At 52.3% G+C, this 15,263-nt stretch overlaps 1 pseudogene; it reads right to left on the reverse strand.

Annotated features, from left to right (window-relative positions):
• Window positions 1-15,263, reverse strand: part of LOC131755575 (GTPase HRas-like) — a 28,387-nt pseudogene that overhangs the window by 12,261 nt on the left and 863 nt on the right.

A 15,263-nucleotide genomic window follows, 5' to 3' on the forward strand; every position in this document is an offset into this window, starting at 1 on the left:
GCCACGTGCTGTGCCACTGCGGGGACATCCTCCCCTGTGTTCACGCATTCCCTGCGAGGGGCACTCGGGTGGCGTCCGCCTGCCCCGGTGTGCTTGGACTCTCAGCTCCCTGGGCGCTCGGGGAGAGAGCGGTGCATGGGCTCAGCAGCTATGACGCACGGGCTTAGTTGCTCCGAAGCATGTGGTCCCCAGAACCACAGCCTGGAACTTTCTCAAGGAGCACACTGGTGCGGTCACGTGCGTCTCAGGAGCCACTGTCCCTCCAAGACATGTCCAGTGTCTTGAAAACCTTCTTTCATACATCTTGCCCAATTTGGGAGTTGTGTCAGATGGGAGAGGAAATCTGGTCCCTGTCACTCCCCTGGCTGGAGCAGAAGCTTCATCCCTCAGCTCTGGACCCTTCTCCTCCCCTTCCATCCTGTCCACTGTACCTCTGTGTCCCCAGCCCCCTCCCTTGTTACCAAAGCATCCTCTAGTCTACTGCCAGCTCTTTAATATTTATTTAACTTGAATTATAGAATTACATATTTAATGTAAAATACTTCGGAGATATTGGTAAGCAACAAGGATACTGGTAAGCAACAAGGAAAAAAATCCTAATTCATTCTCCCACCCCAGGCAAAGGACCGCTGTTAGCTGACATTTTGGTTCCCATCCCCCCAGATGTGCTGTCCTTTCTGTGACGGTGTCTGACTGCCCTGATACTCTGCAGGGCAAGTGTTAGATCACCCTGGTGTCCCCAGGATCTAAGATTCAGTCTGGCCTGCCCTGGCACAGGTGGATGGTGACTGACTCAATGCCCTGCTCTCCTTTTCACAAGCTTTATTTTGTTTTTTAAATAAATTTATTTATTTTTGGCTGCGTCGGGTCTTCATTGCTGTGAGTGAGCTTTCTCTAGTTGTGGTGTGTGGGCTTCTCATTGCGGTGGCTTCTCTTGTTGCAGAGTATGGGCTCCAGGTACGTGTGCTTCAGTAGTTGCAATGCATAGGCTCAGTAGTTGTGACGCACGGGGCTTAGCTGCTCCGAAGCATGTGGGATCTTCCCAGACCAGGCGGTGTCCCTTTTTTTTTTTTTTTTTGGTGCCGCTGCGTGGCCCGTGGGGATCTTAGTTCCCCAACCAGGGATCAAACCCGTGTCCCCTGAAGTGGAAGCATGGAGTCTCAACCACTGGACCGCCAGGGAAATCCCGGCAGGCGGATTCTTCACCACTGCACCACCAGGGAAGTCCCTCACACACTTTAAATACAAGGGAGAGGGACTTCCCTGGTGGTCCAGTGGTTAAGACCCTGGGCTTCCATTGTAGGGAGTGGCAGGTTCAATCCATGGTCGGGGAACTAAGATCACATAAGCCGCATGGGGCCAAACTACATACATACATACATGCATGCATGCAAGGGAGAATCATGTCACTGCCTCCCTTCTGTGACTTGTAGAATTCAATCAGTACAGTATCTTGGAGAATTTAGTGAGAGAGAAACCCAAGGCATCCTTAGCTGAACGGCAGAGAGGAGTGTTGGATTTTTCACTTAGGATGAGCCTGGGTCGTAGGGCAGGGGTATTAAAAGGTCAGTATGTGTTTAAGTTACACCAGTGTTTGCAGTAAGATGGGTGGAACTAGAGATTATCCTACCAAGTGAAGTGAGTCAGAAAGAGAAAGACAAATACCGTATGACATCACTTATATGTGGAATCTAAAATATGACACAAATGAACCTATCTATGAAACAGAAACAGACTCACAGACATAGAGAACAGGCTTGTGGTTGCCAATGGGGAGGGGGATGACGGAGGGAGGGACTGGGAGTTTGGGATTCGCAGATGCAAGCCATTATATATAGAATGGATAAACAACAAGGTCCTACTGTATAGCATGGGGAACTATATTCAATACCCTGTGATAAACCATAATGGACACATATATAAACTGAATCATTTTGATGTACAGCATAAATTAACACAACATTGCAAATCAACTACACTTCAATAAAAAAATTTTTTTTTTAAATTACACCACTTGGGTCATTTGTGGAGACGTGGATGGATCTAGAGACTGTCATACAGAGTGAAATAAGTCAGAACGAGAATAACAAATATCGTACACTAACGCATATATATGAAACCTAGAAAAATGGTACAAATGAACCGGTTTGCAGGGCAGAAATAGAGACACAGATGTAGAGAACAAACGTATGGACACCAAGGGGGGAAAGTGGCGGGGGGGGGGAGGGGTGAATTGGGAGATTGGGATTGACATGTATACACTAATGTGTATAAAATGGATAACTAATAAGAACCTGCTGTATAAAAAAAATAAATAAAATTAAAAAAAAAAAAAAAGATTACACCAGTGTTTAACACAGTGTAGAAAGATTTCCCTAAATTGCTGCATGATGTTTCAGGACCTGAGGGGTAGAAAAACCCAGTACAGTTCCCGCTTAGTATCCAGGGGGATTGGTTCCAGGACAACCCCCGCCCCCCACGACCTGGGATACCAGAATCCATAGATGCTCAGGACCCTGATATAAAATGGCATAGTGTTTGCATATAACCTACACACATCCTGCCATAAACTTTATTTTTTTATTTTTATTTTTTAATAAATTTATTTATTTTTATTTTTATTTTTGGCTGCATTGGATCTTTTTTGCTGAGTGCAGGCTATCTCTAGTTGCAGCGAGCGGGGGCTACTCTTTGTTGCGGTGCGTGGGCTTCTCATTGCAGTGGCTTCTCTTGTTGCGGAGCACGTGCTCTAGGCGTGCAGGCTTCAGTAGTTGTGGTGCACAGGCTTCAGCAGTTGTGGCTCACGGGCTCTAGAGTACAGGCTGAGTAGTTGTGGCACATGGGCTTAGGTGCTCTGCAGCATGTGGGATCTTCCTGGACAAGGGCTTGAATCCGTGTCCCCTGCATTGGCAGGCTGATTCTTAACCACTGTGCCACCAGGGAAGTCCTCTCCCATATACTTTAAATCATCTCTAGATTACTTACAACAGCTAATACAGTAGGAGTGCTATGTAAATAGTTGTAAATGCAATGTAAATGATATGTAAATAGCTGTAAATTCAAGTTTTACTTTCTGGAATTTTTTTTCTCCTGAGTATTTTCCATCCATGGTTGGTTGCAAGGCAGGAGATAGATGGGTCCCAGGCTGGGCAGGTGGAGTTTGTCCCCTGTGGAAAGATACTCCAAAATAGCAGGAGGGAGGAGAAGCTAAGCCCTGCCCAAATAAGAGACCACATATTTCTCATTCTCGAGGTCAAGAATACCTTCCTGACTACACACACACAGAAATGCTCCTTGAAGGTCAAAAAGGGAAGGAGTGCCACCGATATAGTAGGTGATATCAACCTACCCATAGGCCACTTAGCCAGAATCCATCTTGCCTAAGAGATGTGCGCCCACACATGGGAGGACCCTGAGATAAACCAAATTTGGACTCAGAACCAGGCAAAGCAAGATGACTGGCCAAAGGAGACCCGGAAGAAATGCCCCAGATGAGTGATACAAACTACCACTAGGGCACGACTCTTTCTCTGAGCCTGCCCACGTGTCTATCCACACATACCCTTTTTCCTCCTAATAAACACGTTACTTGCTTCACTACTTTCCGTCTCTATGTGGAAATTCATTTCTACACAGCTGACGGGCCAGGGCCTTGCCACCGGCCACTGGTCTAGTGGCTAAGATTCAGTGCTGTCACTGCTGTGGCCTGACTTCAATCTCTGGCCTGGGACTGAAATCCTGCTTCAAGTCTCTGCAGACTGAGGCCACCCGAGATCAGTTAGATCCCAGCATGTGGAACCCGTGGATACCCAAGGCTGACTCTAGTGCCAAGCCCCTCATCCTGCCACCACTGTGGCTCTCTAGTTCTGGCCAGAATCTTCGCTCTCACCCCTCCTGAGTCTTAGACACCTTGTAGGTGAAGCCTTCCTGAGGGGAGAGGGCTGTTACCACTTTGCCTTCAGACAAGAAGTCCTTGAAATTTGGCAATAATGCAGAAAATGTCTTAAAAGCATGCAGAGCCATAGGACATAAATCCCTCAAGTCATGTGTCATTTACAACCCCATCTATCTTTTTTCCCTGTTTAATTTTGGGTTTTTTGGGGGGCTGTGCCATGCGGCTTGTGGGATCTTAGTTCCCCAATCAGGGATATAACCTGGGCCCTTGGCAGTGAGAGCATGGAGTCCAAACCACTGGGCCACCAGGGAATTCCCTCCCTGTTTTAAATTTCTGAGCTTCTTAAGCCTACACGCTTTTACTGGCTTCATGCTAAATAAAGGAATTTCATGTTTTGGCCTTAAAATACCATCTCCAAACTGCTAGTAACAGAACTCCTAGCAAGATAAGGAGACAACTGTCTCTTTCACTATCCAACCCCCCTTTATTTATTTTTTTTGTGGTACGCAGGCCTCTTACTGTTGTGGCCTCTCCCGTTGCGGAGCACAGGCTCCGGACGCGCAGGCCCAGCAGCCACGGCTCACGGGCCTATCCTCTCCGCGGCATGTGGGATCTTCCCGGATCGGGGCACAAACCCGCGTCCCCTGCATCGGCAGGCGGACTCACAACCACTGCCCCACCAGGGAAGCCCCACACTATCCCTTTTTTTCACAGCTGTAGAAAAGCAGGCTGCATCGGAAATATGAATTTGCAAATATATCTTACAAAGGGAGGCCTGTAAGACACCCATACCACAAAGATTATTTCTATGTCCCATGAAAGTATCTTTAATCACTTAACAAAAAAATCTAATTCAGACTATTTATCTTTTTAAGTTGTTGTCCTGGTCATATTAAAACCATCGGGTAGCTTGAGAAGTGTTTAAATACTCCTGAGTTTTCTTTGCTAAACCTTAAGATGATTCTCGATGTTTCCCTTTTCCCGTTTGGAAATGAAAGCAAACAGAACTGAAGACTCTGCTAGATTTTTTTGTTTAAATCAATTTCCAAAGTCACCCCATTTAAACTAGCAATTCTAGGTGGATGGGGGGCAGGAATCAAAGATATATGTACAAGAATATTCATTATAGCTTTCTCTAGAAAGAATCAGTCGATAACAGATTAAGTAAATTGTAATGTAAAACTCACTTTGTAATACAGGTATTTAATAGATAGATCATCAAGACGGCATCTCAACTGCAAATCAACTATACTTCAATAAATTTTCTTTTAAAAAGACAGTATCAGGAATTCCCTGGAGGTCCAGTGGTTAGTACTCTGCACTATCACTGCTGAGGGGGTGGGTTCAATCCCTGGTTGGGGAACCTGCATGCGGCATAGTGCGGCCAAAAAAAAAAGACAGCATCTCAAAACTGTGGAGAAAGGACAGAGGGTTCAATAAATGGTGTTGGCATACGTGAAATAACAGAAAGTATATTGGTCTCTGGCTCTGGATCCTGGCTCCGGCTCCTGAACCTGTTGTCATTTCCTGGGTGATAGGAGTGCCTTTTGTTCTAACGAGGAGACTCTGGGTGAGGCCCTGGATAGTTTCAGGATGGGGGCTGGGTGCCAGAAGGATCAAGCCATGGTGAGAAGCTTGGAACTTCAGCCCCACCCCCATCCTCTGGGAAGGGGAGAGAGGCTGGAGATTGAGCTAATGATCCACCTTGCCTACGTGATGAAGCACCATAAAAATCCCAAAGGTTTGGAGTTCAGGGAGCTTCTGGGTTGGTGAACACGTCCACGTGCCAGGAGGGTGGTGCACCCCGACTTCATAGGGACAGAAGCTCCTGCACTCGGGACCCTTCCAGACCTCACCCTATGTATGTCTTCATCTGGCTGTTCATCTGTATCCTTTATTATATAATAAACTCGTAGGCACGAGTTAAGGGTTTCCCTGAGTTCTGTGAACTGTTCTAGCAAATTATCAAACCTGAGGAGAGGTCATGGAAGGCCTCTTCTTTAGCCACTGAGTCAGAAGTGCCAGGGGCAGCCTGGGACTTGTAGTTGGCATCTGAAGTGGGGACAGCCTTGTAGGACTGAGCCCTGAACCTGTGGGATCTGGGAGGTGAATATTTTTTCCTAGTAAGTTTTTGACTTCGGCCACAAAGAAGTTTATTTTATGGAGTCGGATTTATCAAAGTTTCATCTTCTGGCTTTAGAGCCATACTTAGGAAGACTTTTCCTAAGGAAAGCTTAGAGAGGGATAATCCCATGGTTTCCTCAAGTAACTGTATGATTTCCTTTTTTCCTCTAGGTAGCTTGTGTGTGTGATAAAATACACATAACAACCATCACCACCATTCATCCTCAGCTCCCTTTTCACCTTGCAAAATGGCAACTCTGTCCCCATTAAACCCTAACTCCTCATCCCCCTCCCCCATCCCCTGGAAACCTCTAATCTACATTCTGCCTCTATGACTCTGGGTACGCTAGGGACCTCATATAAATGCAATCACACCATATTTTTCCTTTTGTGACCAGTTTCTTTCACTCAGCATTATCTTCAGGTTTCATCCATGGTGTAGCAGGTGTCAGAACGTCCTTCCTTTTTAAGGCTGAATAGTATTCCATTGTATGGATGGACCACGTACATGTGAGGATGGACACGAGGGCTGTTTTTACCTTTTGGCTACTGTGAATGGTGCTGCGATGGACATGGTTGGATGAGTATCTGTTGGATCCCCTGCTATCAGTTCTTTTGGATACACACCTAGGAGTGGAATTGCTGGCTCATACAGTAATTCTTCACTTCGCTTTTTGAGGAATCACCAAAAACAGCAGCTGCATCATTTTACATTCCCACCGACAGTGCATTTTGTTGGGTTGCATTTTCTCCACACCCTTGTCAACACTTGTTATTTTCTAGTTTTCTGTTTGTTTTTTTTTTTTAAATTGTAGCCACCCAAACAAGTGTGAATGCACACACATCTTTTAACCCAGCAATTCTACTTTGGGGAATTTAAACTCTTGCAAAACTTGCTTCTGTTAGTTCATTTCATAACCTGGCCATCCTTCCATGTCGTGCATATAATTCTCGCCCTCTTGTTGATGCCTGTGCTATTTCCTAAGAAGGATGGACCTGGTGTTTACTACTGTTTCCTCATGGACATTTACACTGATTTCAATTTTTAGACATGGCCACACTGCAACAAATATACGCTTTATGGGACTACTCCAAGAAATACAGTCCTTAAAACCTACTTCCAAAAACCCAGATTTCACTCCTTAGTTTTCTAAGCACCCCTGAAAGACTGGAGTCTGTGGGCTGTTTGCTTTCAGACCGTGGTTATATGAGAGCTCCTGCACAGTCGGTAGGTCTCTGCAAACTCTTCCCCCAAATAATAGAGCTTTGGTGCCTGGACCCAAATTTCTGCTGAACATTTTGGCAAAGGGGATAGAGGTAGTTTCACGCTCATCTTTAATTCCAAACTGTGATTTCCCAGAGACCCTATGCCTAGGCGGTACTGAGCAGGCAGCAGGTGACCTCATCTGGTAAAAACTGAAAGACCAGCCAGCTACTCGGCTGCTGTTCCCTTGACCCACTCCCAGTTTCGTCTGATGTTCCACATTTCACTATGCAAAATTTAAGAGATGCACAACTATGAAGACTCACACAACAGACATCCACATACCCACCCCCCAAGCTTTTCCAAGACAGCTCAAGTCTCCAGCCCGCCCCTCCCCAGAGGCCAGAGACAGTGGCTGTCTGTCATGAATCACACCAGTGTTTAGTATGCCCTGACTCCCTGTATATCACCACAGAGATTTGGGTTTTGCTGGCATTTATTGTTTTTTGGGTTTTTTTTGCTTTTTTTAAAAAATTGAAGTATAGTTGATTTACAATGTTTCAGGTGTACATCAAAGTGATTCGGTTATACATATATATCAATATCTTATTTTCCCGGGCGTGACTGTAGCCGGTATGGTGTCTTTGGTTTCCACGCCATTGATCTTTGTCAGCAGGGAGGCGCCCACTGACACATATATGGGTTTGCTGAGCCCTCTCTGTCCTTCTACACGTGTTTTTGTCGATACCCTGTAATTTTCTAAAGTCAAACCATGTCCTATGCAAACAGGGAGTTTTATTTCTCCTTCCCTCCAGGGAGGAGGCTTAGATACCCAGGGGTGGGACAGGATGAACGGGGGCCATGGCCTGTGGGGTCTCCAGGCCAGGGTGGCTGCTGTGCTGGGGCCAGGGTTCAAGGGCGGGAGCAGGAGGCAGGAGAGGGCCGACTGAGCAGGGTCCGGGCCCTGGGGGTGCCGCCCCTCGTCCCTGCCCCTGGGGAGTGAGGACCTGGGCTGTCGCTGCCTGGCCCGGCCCTGTGGGTCAGGGGCTGCGCAAGGGGAGGGCGGTGGGCGCAGAACCGGCCGAGGCCACAGTCATTTCCAATTCTGTCCTGTTTCCTGTCCTCTGGGGCCCCACCTGACACCCTGACTGCGGGGCAGAAGCTGACAGCGAGCGGTGGGTTCACGTCCCTGGTTCCCAGCCACCTCAACCGCTGGTCAGGGACTGGTCAGGGGCGCCTGGCACAGAGGGTCCACCCAGTCCTGCTGGCTTGGGCTCCGGCCCTTCCTGTCATGAAGACGGAAGGCAGGGGTGAAGGATGGGAAAGTCTGCTAATTCCTGCCCTCTGGGCAGTCCTGGAGCCCGTGCCCCTGCCCCTCAGTCTGTACCCCCAGCCACTCCTAGACGGAGTTGGGGGGCAAATCTGGGGAGCACCCATCTGCTCCAGCTCCTCTGGGTGCGGAGGAGGAGCGGGATGCCCCGCCCCCCTTCAGGCACGCACAGGCCTCCTCGGGAGCCAGAGCTGGAGGGGGACACCTGCGCCAGGTGACGTGGTGGAACCAGGCCGACAGCACAGGGAGGCTGGTGTGGTGCCCACGCGGGGCCTTATTCACGTTGCTCTGCTTTAGTGGGGTCTTAGTTCTGAGAAGTTACAGACCCCCGAGGGCCCTCCTTGCAGGAACTGGACCACGTGCCCAGCCTGCCGACCCCTTCCCACGGCTGGGGGGGAGTCAGAGACCACATGGGGTACGGTGCCCTGAGGACGTGCGTGACCTGAGTCGACGACATGGAGGAGCCCCAAGATGTCGTGCCAGCTGTTTCAGGGCTTAGAGGAGCTGATTCGAAAGTTCATATGCAGAGTAACTAAGCAAGAACTGCTGGGAAACCCTGTAAAAGTGTGGAAGAGGGACTAGGCACACCAGCTACAAGACATCGGTAAAGGTTACACTAATGCTACTGTAATTACCAAAAGCCTTTCTAAGTCAGACAAGATCCTAGATTCCACTTTAAAAAGTGGCTGATTCAACCACATGAAAATCAAGTATCTGCATGGGGGAAAAATCCCTAATCAAACTCAAAGAAACTATGAAACTGTGGAAAATATTTACAGTTCTAATGCCCTTAATGGGTGAGGACTTTCTACAAATCAATCTCTTACAAGGCAAAAATATGAGAAATGATAAGAAGGGAGAGTTCACCAAAAAAAGGAAGGAATGATAAAATATGCTTGTTCACCTCGCTCCTAAGAGATGTGCACATTGACACCAAGTCAATGTCACCGTGTCCGTCTCACCCCAGCGGCGAGGTCACAGCTATGAGGGAAGGCCGAGGAATCTCAGAGGGTTCTGGTTGGGGGTCATCAGGTACCATGAACACACTGTTAAAGCTAAGAGCGCAGAGGTGACAGACAGCATCCTCTACAGGTGGGAAGAGCATTAAGCTTGGAGCCCTCCGTTGGCCCCTGTGCATTTGCCAGATCAGAAAAACATGAGTGCCCATCAGTAAGGAACTTTAATAAAATCATGATGGAAAGCAGAGACAAGTACAACCGTATCTAAATGTAAAACTGTCATTCTGCAAAAGACACAGTTAAGAGAATGAAAAAGCTACAGAGTGGAAGGAAAGATTTGCCAATCGTTTACCTCATGAAAGACTCGTGCAGAATAAGAACCAAAGTGCTGGCGAGGACGTGGAGCAATGGGAACTCTCGTCCGGCACCGGTGGGGATGCATATGGGGCAGCCACCGTGGGAGACAGCTTGACCGTTTCTTACAAAACCGCACACACCCTCACCACGTGCTCAGCAATCATGCTCCTTCGGATTTACTCAAAGGACTGGAAAACATACACCCACATAAAACCTGCGTGCAGTCTTTACTGCTTTGCTCATGATCGTTAACAACTGGAAACAACCAAGATGATCTTCAAAGAGGGAGTGGAAAAACCGTAGAATTCCATGAAACGGACTACGATTCAGGGACACAAAGGAACCAACTACTGATTCACTCAAAGCATGGGTGAGGCTTAGACTTGTTTTGCTAAGTGAAAGAATCCAGACCCATGTATGACTCCATTCACAGGACGTTCTGGAAAAGGCGCAGCCCCAGGAGGATAAGGCGCAGTGGCTGCCAGGGCTGACGCTGGAGTGTGGATGCGGCGGCCCCACCCTTGTGTGAAACCCACGGGCCGTGCATCCCAGAGACTGAGCTGTTCTGTGTGCAGACTGAAAAAATAAAGCAAGTCAAAGCTCGTCACACGGTATACCTGGGATCTATGCGTTTCCTTGCATGTACACTTTACCCCTGAAATATGTTTCACACTGAGGTGTCCTGAAGACTTCACTGCTTTTTTGCCTTATTTCTTAAACACACCTGTTTTGTCATGAGGGTTTGTCAGACAATATGAAACTAAGAGCATCAGCATGAAACAAGCACCCCCATATCCCCTTCCCCAGGCAGCAAGCCCTGTTCCATGTGCTGGCAGCCTACTCCGTGTACGACACCGTGAGGATCCCCGCGCCCAGGCCCCGCCCCTTCCAGGGGGTTCTACGCGATGGTCAGGATGCAGGTGCACAGGGTCACAGAGATGACGTAGGGGGCTCCCCAATCTTAGGCTGAGACAGAAAGGCTGGGGTGCAGACTACACTTTTCTGGACAGAAACAGCACCTAACTTCTGGGTCGATGAGACCTGCACTTGACGGGGCTGCTAGGTGCTCGCCACAGCGGAAAAGTTTTGTAACAATTAGCTCGAGCCTAACAAGCATTGCTGTTGTCATGAAACTTGAGTTTTGATCCTGAAGATGCCATATTATTAATCAGAATCTTAGCAGGGATGAACGTTCCCAGTAACCCAGACTCCTGTGGGGCCCCAAGAGAGGTAGCCCCCACCCTATCTGCTCTTTCCAGAACATTTTCTCGAGGAACATCAGCTCTACGTCTGGGCTGCCGGCCTGCAGCCCAGGACAGCCCTCAGGATTGGCTGTTGCCACGGCGATGGAATTCCCTCCCAAACCTCCCAGTGAACCACGAGGCCACAGGCACGCGGCCCCCGAACACCAGCCCTCAGCTGGAAGGCTGGGTCCCTTCCCCTGCAGCGCCTGGCCGGGCCACCCCGAGGGCCGCACGACAGGCCTGGCCCTGCAACCCTGCTGAGGCCCCTGCCACCGGCTCTATTCAGCCTGCTGAAGACAGCGCCGCCGGGCCCGGAACGCTCCTCCCGCCCGGTGGCACCCACAGCCAGCGCCCCTCCCGGGCCAGTGACCAGCACGGCCACAGCAGAGCCGGGGCAGCGACCCAAGAGCTGCCCCAAGGCCGCGCGCGTGCCTCCAGCCCCCTGACGGCTGTGTCCCCAGAGAAGCTGGACACACAGGGGCCTCCAGAAGACAAGGTGACTGTGAGCACAGCGAGCCCGAGGCCCTGGGAAGCCAGCGACACACCTGCTGCCTCACGCCGGCCCTCCCGTGGGACGGTGCCCCCCATGCACGGCAAGGCCCTGACCCAGAGGGGCTCGGCCTGGCCTGCATTTGGGCCCCGGGAGGGCAGGCGCGCCATGAGCAACCCCCGGGCCAGTCCAGAATTCTGGCCCAAGGCCAGGCGGGCCCTCTCGGAGCCGCGTGTGGCCAGCTGGGGCCTGGACGTGCCCCACAAGGACACTTCGGTGACCTGAGGTAACTCTGGGGGCCACAGGCCACCTCCACCGAGGGGGTGGCAGGGGCAGGTGGGCCGACCGCACCCCCATACACATAAGGAGGCAGGGCTGGCCCGATGCCAGAGCCCACGCAGCCACCTGGGCCCCGCGAGGCAGAGCAGGGGGTGCTCTGGGCGGGCTGGACCCAACAGGCTGCACCCTTGCTTTGCCAAAGTCAGTTACTGCCTTTCAGGGTCCCCCAAACTCAGGAGATATGACCCCACCTGGAGTCCAAATGAGCTCCCCACCCCCGGAGCCCTTCCCTGTGAAAGCCTCCCTCTCAGAGGAAGGGACAGCCTTTGTCTCAGTTTCCCCCTCTGCTGGTTGAAGGTGAATAAAGTTTCACGTGTTACACGCTAGACTGGCCCATTCTTGCAGCACCCAGCGGTCTCTGCAGGACGCACCCGGGGCCCCCAGAGGCAGAGGGGCCGCCAGCTGGACAAAGCTGAGGTTCCCGCATGCCTCCTGGGGGGCCACACGCACCACAGCCTCCCGGGCTCAGCCGAACACCAGGGTCAAGCCCATCAGATACTTCACAGTGACTCAGCGTGTGCCCAGTGGGCCAGTATGGGGCTGAGGAGAGTGACAGCTGGGTGGCCAGTGGCATCAGCTCACGACAGTCTGTGCAAAGCGTCCCGGCAGACCCATGGTCCTTCTATCACCTACCTGGGCTGGCCGGGCTCCAGTGGCGGCACTTCCTTCCTTCCCTGCATCTTCCCTGCTTGTGCCTCTTCCACGCCTGTCGCCTGTGCCTCAGTCGGGAGAGCAGGCACCTGCAGCTCAGGCAACCCAGGCCGCACCGTCGGGCGGGCGGGAGGGCTCAGCTTGCTCGCCTTGTGCTGCCGGGCTCTCACGCACCAGCTGGTAGAAGGCATCCTCCACGCCCTAGGAAGAGGGGGCCGACTCGTTGGCGGGACCACTGCCTTGGCCTCAAGTGGAACCCCAGCCCCTTCCTCACCCCGCCCCGCCAACGGGGAGCTGGGCCCTGCCCGTCTTGATCCCCAGGGCCACCCGCTTGGGAGGCTTGTCCTCAGCAACTCCCCCACGGCCTCCTGGGGGGCTGGGCCGATTGGGACCTACCTGCTGCTCTGGGGGTACAGGGGCCGGGGCCCCAGGGTCACCACTCCAGCCTGGTCAGGGCAGCTCTCTCTGGGGACCTCCACATCCCCCGGGAGCTGTGTCGCTCCAGACCCGGACGCTGGCCTCCCTCACTGTCCTGATGTCCGGGGAGACTTACAGCGTGAGGGGCAGCTGGGCAGTGGGGGTTGTGGAGGGCCCCAGAGAGTCCTGGAGCTGGAGCCAGAGCGGCTGCCCTGCGTCGAGGGACAGGGGGCAGTGAGAGCTGCTCCTGGGCAGGGCGGGGAGTAGCTCCGGCTCACCTGGCACTTCTTGGCTGAAGTCTCCATGTAGGGGACGCCATAGCTGCGGGCCAGGTCCTGGGCCTGCCGACACTCCATGGTACACGTGGCCAGGTCACACTTGTTCCCCACCAGCACCCTGGGCATGTCGTCCGATTCCTTCAACCACTCAATCTGCTCCCTGGAAGGGGGAAGGCGTGAGCCAGCCGGTGGGCTCTGCTGCACCCAGGACACGCAGAGAGCAGACGGGAGGCCCCTGAGGGTTGCCGGGCAGCTCACCTGTACTGGCGGATGTCCTCGAAGGATCTGGCCCTTGAAGGACTTGGCGTCGTTGACGGCAAACAGAGGAAGCCCTCCCGGGGGCGCATGTACTGGGCCTGCATGGCGCTGTACTCCTCCCGGCCCACCGTGTCCAGGGTGCCTGGCGGGCACATCTCCCCATCGATGACCACTTGCTTCCAGTGGGAGTCCTGGGGAGGGCACTGCTTAGACAGCCGGCCCTCCAGGGATGGGGCCATCCCTCACTCCTCTCGTGCCCCCCAGGACCAATGACAAGGAAACCCCTCCTGCAGTGTGGATAAGAGACAAGCCCGTGTCAGGAGCTGGGCTGTGGATGGGAGCCAGGCCCGCTCACCTCTATGGTGGGAAGGTACTTGTCCACAAAGTGGTTCTGGATGAGCTAGACAGTCAGGGCACTCTTCCTCATGCCTCTGGCACCCACCATGACCTTACACGCCATCATCAGTCCTCAAGGGACCATAGCACAAGGCACTGCAGTGGTCTCCTGTCCCGCTTGCCAAGGAAGCCTCACACAGCCCGGCCAGACCATGCAGGGTACGCCCCCTGAGCTCCCTGGGCCAGCCTGCCCAGGCCCGGCCTGCCCTCTGTGCCCAGAAACCCAGGTAACAGGGGCCTCAGACAGAAGGGTGGCCCAGACGCTCACCTGTGGCACCTCCAGCCCAGAGGTGGGGGGGCGGGGTCCTACCTCCAGCTGCACTTAATGACTGTGTGAGAGAAGCAGGGAGCCGGCCCCCCAAAACACAGGGCAGACAGCTGAGAGCATCTCCCAAGCAAGCACCTGAATTAGAAGCTGCTGGGTAGGCAAAAGGCCTGAACTGGAGGTGCCGTGGGCTGAGGGTACCAGTGCCCCCACGAGAACAGGCCTTGCCACAGTGGAGGGCACAGCAGCGTGCTGGGACTGGCAAGTGTCAGCCAACAAGTAGCTCCAGCCACCCCCCACCTAGCATGCTGGTGCATTTGACAAGTATTCACCGAGAGCCTACTGCATGCCAAGTGCTGCTCCAGGCACAGGGTGACAGGCAGACAGAAAGAACCCCTGCCCTGGCAGGATGGGGCTCTGCTCCAAGGAAAAGACCTACATAAAGGGGAAATAGCGGGAAACCCGCGAGGCCCCAATGCCAGAAGTTTGGAAAACGTAAGGCAGGTGAGGAGGTGGGCAGGCGGGGGCCAGAGCTCCAGGAAGCAGAAGCTGATCACAGGAAAAGACTCAAAGGAGGTGTGGGAAAGGGGAAAGGTAAGAAAGGAAAAGGGCCTGGGGCCAACGCTCCTAGCTGGGGTGTCCCCATTCTGTGATGCTTAAAGAAGGGGGCCCCTGGACTTCCCTGGTGGTGCAGTGGTTAAGTATCCACCTGCCAATGCAGGGGACGCAGGTTTGAGCCCTGGTCTGGGAAGATCCCACATGCTGTGGAGCAACTAAGCCCGTGCGCCACAACTACTGAGCCTGTGCTCTAGAGCTTGCGAGCCACAACTACTGAGCATGTGTGCCACAGCTACTGAAGCCCGCGCACCTAGAGCCCATGCTCTGCAACAAGAGAAGCCACCACAATGAGAAGCCCGTACACTGTGACGAGAAGTAGCCCCCGCTCGCCGCAACTAGAGAAAGCCCGTGTGCAGCTACAAAGACCCAACGCAGCCAAATAAATAAGTGAATAAATAAATAAATAAAATTTTTTAAAAATAATAATAACAAGGGGGT

This window comes from Kogia breviceps, chromosome 4 (genome assembly GCF_026419965.1).
Source record: "Kogia breviceps isolate mKogBre1 chromosome 4, mKogBre1 haplotype 1, whole genome shotgun sequence".
Taxonomy (NCBI): domain Eukaryota; kingdom Metazoa; phylum Chordata; class Mammalia; order Artiodactyla; family Physeteridae; genus Kogia; species Kogia breviceps.